Below are 6,559 nucleotides of genomic sequence, written 5' to 3' on the forward strand. Positions count from 1 at the left end.
ATTTATGCGTGATGGCCATTATACCAGTCTTATACCAGTAATTTTGCACATATAGATATAGAGTAAGACTCAAAGGATGTTATAATCATGCTCAGCTCTCTAAGGTAAATACGTTACTAAAGTCCATTCTGGGTAAGGGCATTACTCTCTCTTTGTTCTCTAGATTATAAGACCCGGTGAACACAGGAAGGTATCTGCCACTGAGTCATTCAGTCAGAAAATGCGTCCAGTTCTCTGTGCAGCATCGATAACTGAGAGCACAAGAAAGCTGTCGCTGTGCATACAGGAAGTGCTTTGGCTATTGAAGGTACAGAGAGGGCTCTGGCTGCAGGAGGCCTTGTCTTCAGAAAGCATGTTCAGTAAAACCTGCAGAAGAGTACACAGATTCACAGTGACCCTGGCTTAGAAGTGGCAGATTTTGTACTGTATGCCAGACGTGCTGGTGTGGATGTGCAAAGATACATTATCTCCACATGCCTCTCTGCTGTATGTGGAGTAAATATCCCTGTAAAACTTAAAATTACAGTATTTATACAGTAAGGTGGATTGTGATAGGAATTACGTATGTACCCTGACTGTCTGATCTATGGAAACATCAAACAAAAAAGCATGAACTATATTTACCATAAGAAATAAATCTGCATTAAACTTCATAAAAATATATCGTATTTTATTTGTTTAGAGCATTTTACAGAGGCATTTTCATAAAGATTCTTGGCAGTGGAGCCAGAAAAAGACCACCCCCACCAACAAAAACCTTCCCAGCAGGAATAAAAACACTCAAGTAGTACATGGCTGGGCATTGGCATGAAAGGGGGGACATGGGTTGGGCTACTATACCCGGTAAAGTTAGTTAGTTGAACCGATCCTCAATCTTTGAATGTTTGCACACCACTGTATTTCATGTCTATGATATTATATGAAAAGAGGTCAGGGCAGAATTTGACCTTTCATAAAGAGTTGTGAAATGACACTACTGTCCCCAGCAGAAACTAGGCCTATTAACCCTAAAATAAATGGCTCTAGAACAGAATGTATTTTTATCATCGACTCTTTCCAAACCTCAAAAACTACATTCCTTTCTAATCAGTGAATCACTGATGACACATTAGCAGTCTGATCTTGTTTTGTCGTCCTAATGTTTCACTTTTCCATCTCTGTTTAAGATCACATTACTGGCGTTTAGTAGGCTCTTTTACCCAGAGTGACTTCCACAATTCTACATGTGTACAGTTTCATATTAAATATACACTGAAGTCATTCACGTTAACAGCCTTCTCAAAGGTACAAACGCAGTACATGACCTGAATGAGACTCGCCTCCTCTTCCCTAACCACTGCACTACACTGCTGCCCTAAACTGTGTAAGATTTAGCAACATTGAACGACATTTAAACCTTGTGTTGTCTTAAGGGTGAAAAATGACCAACCACTATGTTTAATAGCAAATAAAACTCCCTAACTGTTCTTTTTTCAACTTTAAATTTGATGACAAAGTTTGTGATGAGTGACAGATTTTTTCTTCATGCAAAATACAGTTGGGGTTGAGGGGTCGAGTGAAAGTGGGCCATTTTTTACCCTTAGGCAAGGGGAGTATGCGGAATCTTAAGACTACGCAATGTTTAAAATGTAAGCACATCATTGTACAATTTTTGAAGTTTTAATTTGTTTCTTTGAAAAAACATTTAAGAATAAGCACAGCTCCAAGAGACTCTTTTTGTTTTTAAAGGAAAATTTACTGTTTACAGCTCATATACTGTAATGTGCACCGATGTGAAGGAGGACATGTTTGATAAATTGTGATCATCCTTGTGATGAAGATGAATTTTGATGGAAAGCTTCACTCGTGGTCTTTAAACGTCACACATGAATAAACCGTTTCTCTCTCCTCCTCCCTCTTCTTCCTCCTCACTTTGGGTTTCTTGGTGGTGAAAGTCAAAGCAGCGTAATTCATGGCTTCATCTTGATGCTAAAAGGAAACGCACTTATGATTTCAGCACATATGATTACAGTATATTCACAGGAGAAATTTTTTATTTTAGGTTTTGATGCAGCCCCTGTTTGAGTAAAATAAAAAGTAAAAATACAAAAGAATTAATGCAGTGATTTTTTAAATGAGAAATGATGATGATGAGTATTATTATTATTATTATTAGTTTTATTATTTTCCTTTTGTAATTGTTACTGTAATTGTTACTCAAATCAAGTCAAAATCTGAGAATGGAGTTGATTTAACAGTCCATACTACTGTGCAGAGGTCGCCAAGGCAAATGTTGAACACAGGAATATCATACAGCCTGACCATACTGTGTTAGCCCCTTGTAATACAATGCAGTATGCACTAAAAACAGTTCATGGGCTTGCAGTTGTACACTGTTTAAGTATGTATGCAGCTTACGTTCTGATCTTAGCTTGGCCTTCTGAAACGGTAGATGATGACACATATCATCACAACGCCAAAAAGAACCCCGGTCCTCAGGATGGACAGCCAGGAAAGGATGGTCACACCTCCTGGGTGAAATAGCATTAACCAATGCATATGCACTTTTTGAAGTAGGATTACTGTAAAAACTGTATACTGGATTTAAATACTGTAGATTTAAAGCTGGGCGGCACGGATGGTGCCGTGGGCAGCACTGCCACCTCACAGCAAGGATGTCTTGGGTTCGAATCCCGGTTGGTCGGGCCTCTCTGTGTGGAGTTTACATGTTCTCCCCGTGTTTGTGTGGGTTTGCTCTGGGTACTCCGGTTTCCTCCCACAGTCCAAAGACATGCAGGTCAAGCTGATGGGAGAGTCTAAATTGCCCGTAGGTATGAGTGTGTGAGTGAATGGTGTATGTGCCCTGCAATGGACTCGCGACCTGTCCAGTGTGTATTGCTGCCTTTCGCCCAATGTATGCTGGGATAGGCTCCAGCCCCCCTGCAACCCTGTTCAGGATAAGCGGGTTAGGATAATGAATGAATGAATGAATTAATATTTAAGGCTTACCCTCAACATCCAGCTTGGTCCCGTTCCCAAACAGGATCTCCCCACAGGTGGCCACAGCACAGTAGTAAGTCCCAGCATCAGAGAGGCTGAGGTTCCTCTTGGGGAAGTTGTAGACACAGCTCTGTGTGGGAGACACAGTCCCAGAGCTCCTCTGGCACTCATCACTCCTGTGTCCATGGGTGTGAATGATTCCTGGAGGGGACTCTCCTGAGCCCGGTCTGAACCAGTGCACTCTGTGTTCTCCTGCACAGGTCTCATTGTGTACTGTACACTGCAGAGTCACAGAGTCTCCTGGCTGCACTGAATCAGACTTGGGCTGCTGCAGCACTACTGTCCTGCTCTTGGACTCTGGCCCTGTCAAAAGTTAGCACTCATTACATTCCATACAGAATTGTCCTTTGGATTTCACTGTGTAAGGTTTACATATAAATGCAGTATGGCTTTGTATTATTGCAGGTTATACAGAGAGCTGAAGATGACTGCACCTATTATAATATAAAGTGCAGCATGTTTTTGCACATATGTGTGATTCAGATGCAGTTTGTGCACTACAAATTTTACTATACTAGAAACTAAAACCATTGTATTAAATACATTTTAAAAATTATATTCAAATGTGTTGTGTTCTGAATACTCGCCAGTAGGTGGCGAGAACGCAATATGCATCGTAAATATGTAATGCGCAGAAGGAGAGTGAGAGTTGGAGAATAGATAAAATGGAGAATGAATTACCCGTGTAAATTAACCGTGTCTGCATACTACGAAGCATGGCTCTTTCTACACCTTTTTTTACACCGTTTTTGCAATGCCCTGGAGAACCTGCTCTGCCTTTCGATACATGGATGAAAATGTTCAACAACTACTTGCTAGTGGTAACAACTAATACAAAGGCATGGCCGGACATTCGTAAACGTGCACTTCTTCTACACTGCCTTGGGACAGCGGGACAGAGAATCTTTTACACACTGCCTGATCAAGGTGAGACATTGGAACAGGCTGTTGCTAGAAACATACTTTATTCCACGTCGGAACATAGTGGCTGAGCGCCATGCTTTCCGAAAACGTGCACAAGCTCCACATGAATCAGCGCTACAGTACATTGCAGCTACATATGAGTTTGCATCCAACTTCGATGAAATGCTGCGTGATAAGTTAGTGGAAAACGTAAACAATCCTCGCATACGTGAGCGACTTCTTTTTGAAACAGACTTAACCTTGCAGAGAGCCATCACATTAGCTACACAGATAGAAGCTGCTAGTGAGCAAGCTAGGTTCATTGCTAGCGATCGCTCAGCGCCTGTGCAAGCTGTGTCTGCTGCAACATCTACACGCCGCAACCCGCTTTTTTCGTCTGCACCGTCTTCATTACCGTCTACCGCTCCTTCTCGTCATACATCCAGCCGAACCTGCTACCGCTACGGAACTGAAAGACATCTTGCAAATGACCCATCCTGCCCTGCTGCCTCAGCTAAGTGTAAGAACTGTAATAAGATTGGACACTTTGCCAGAGTGTGCCGTTCAACACAGACTCTCTCTGTACGCGAAATTGACATGCCAGAGGTTCAGATTCTTTACTTACATGATTACAATGCGTCTGATAAAATTCGATGCACAGTTAACATTAAGGCTGCAACTGCTACTACAGTGCCAGTGGAGCTGACTGTGGACTCAGGCTCCTCAGTGTCTATTCTGTCCAAATGCCTTAAAAGGTGGAGAACTACTACCTCCAACAGCTAAGTTAGTGACCTACTCCCATGCTCCTATTCCAGTTATTGGCTGTTTACCTGTTACTGTGTTCTGGAATAATGCTACGTGCAAAACATCCTTCTTCATTGTGGAGTCTGGGACTCCTTTGCTTGGCATGGACTTGACCAATGGCCTGAGTCTGTGCATTAAAGGCTCTACTTTCCAACCTGCCACCCTGATGACCTCTGCTTCTGTGATGGCCACTGCTCCTCTGTCTGCGGCCACTCTTGGCTGCGCAAAAGGGTTTGTGCATGAAGTGAAAGTATCACAGACTGTCACACCTGTACGTCAGAAATTACGTCGCTTGCCCCTATCTGTGTGGAATGCTGTGAGTAGTGAAATCCAGCGTCTGATTGAGAGAGTAGATGCTTCTCCCTGGGTCTCCCCGATAGTGGTTGCACAAAAGAAATCAGGTAAGATTCAAATGTGTGTGGACCTGCGTGAGCCCAACAAGGCTGTGATTGTGGACTCCTTTCCTCTTCCACACATAGACAAAATGCTGGGCCTGCTGCACTTAGCTACAGTGTTCTCCACCATTGACTTGGAAAGTGCCTACTTCCAGTTGCCATTGCACGAGGAAAGCCGTGACATGACCGCCTTCATTACTCACAAAGGACTTTTCAGATTTTGCCGCGTCCCATATGGACTGGCCTCTGCACCCTCTGCCTTTCAGAAGATGCTGGCCACCATTCTTAAAGGCCTGCCTGACGTTGCTAATTACTTGGATGATGTGATTCTGTGGGGTCATACACCAGCCAGTCATGATGAGACACTGGAAGCTGTGCTACAACAGATTAAAGATGCCGGGCTACAACTGAATACATCAAAGTGCCACTTCAACAGGTCAAGTCTGCGTGTCCTTGGACATACAGTGACTGCTCAAGGCATTCAGCCAGACGAGGACCACATCAAGGCTGTTCTACATGCCCCAGCTCCTACTGATGCAGGCAAGTTAAGGTCATTTTTGGGACTTTTATCATGGTACAACAAGTTTATTCCCAACTTTGCTACTGCTGTGGAGCCACTGCATAACTGCATTCGTCAGGACAGTGGGTCTCATTCATGAAACGTGAGCAGAACGAATTTGTGTGTAAAATGTGAGTAGAGGGAAATTTACGGGTTTTTCGCTTTCATAAATATTTTAGTAGCTCCGATCTTTTTGCTACTAACAAAATCTACACCTGCTGCTGACCACGCGTAGTGCTTGTGTAAATTCAAGAATGCACCTAAATAATGCTTGTCATTATTGGAAATTTACATTTTAATTCATATTGCGCTCTGTTATGTAAACAATACGCAGATGCCTTTGAAATACGTGATATGAACCTGACAAACAATGAAAAATATAACACATTTAGTTAAATTAGTTGGCAATTAGCAGGTTTAAGATCCAGATTAGGTTCATGATTGTGAATTATCTATGTAAATCGACTCAATAGATTACACATTCTTTGTGATGCATTTGCTTACATAAACCAGAAAAACTTTCATTCCGTTAATGTGCAACTGATCTGTGATGCAAAGTGTATGTTGTTAAACGTTGTGGCACGGTGGCCTGGTGGGACGCATGATGCATTTATCCTGCATAATAGCGCAGTTGGCACGCGTTTGGAGGATGGAGCTGTGAGGAACGGCTGGCTCATTGGTAAGAATATAGCCTGCCTATACAGTTGCATGTGTGTTTTATATATGGACTTACCCTTCTATATCCATAGGGGATAGGGGTTACCCACTGACGCCGTGGCTTATGACCCCACTGACCAACCCGCAGACACCACAGGAGCTGGCATACAATGAGGCACACGCTGCTATTCAGGCCGTTGTG

This window comes from Conger conger, unplaced genomic scaffold, assembly GCF_963514075.1.
Source record: "Conger conger unplaced genomic scaffold, fConCon1.1 SCAFFOLD_99, whole genome shotgun sequence".
Lineage (NCBI taxonomy): Eukaryota > Metazoa > Chordata > Actinopteri > Anguilliformes > Congridae > Conger > Conger conger.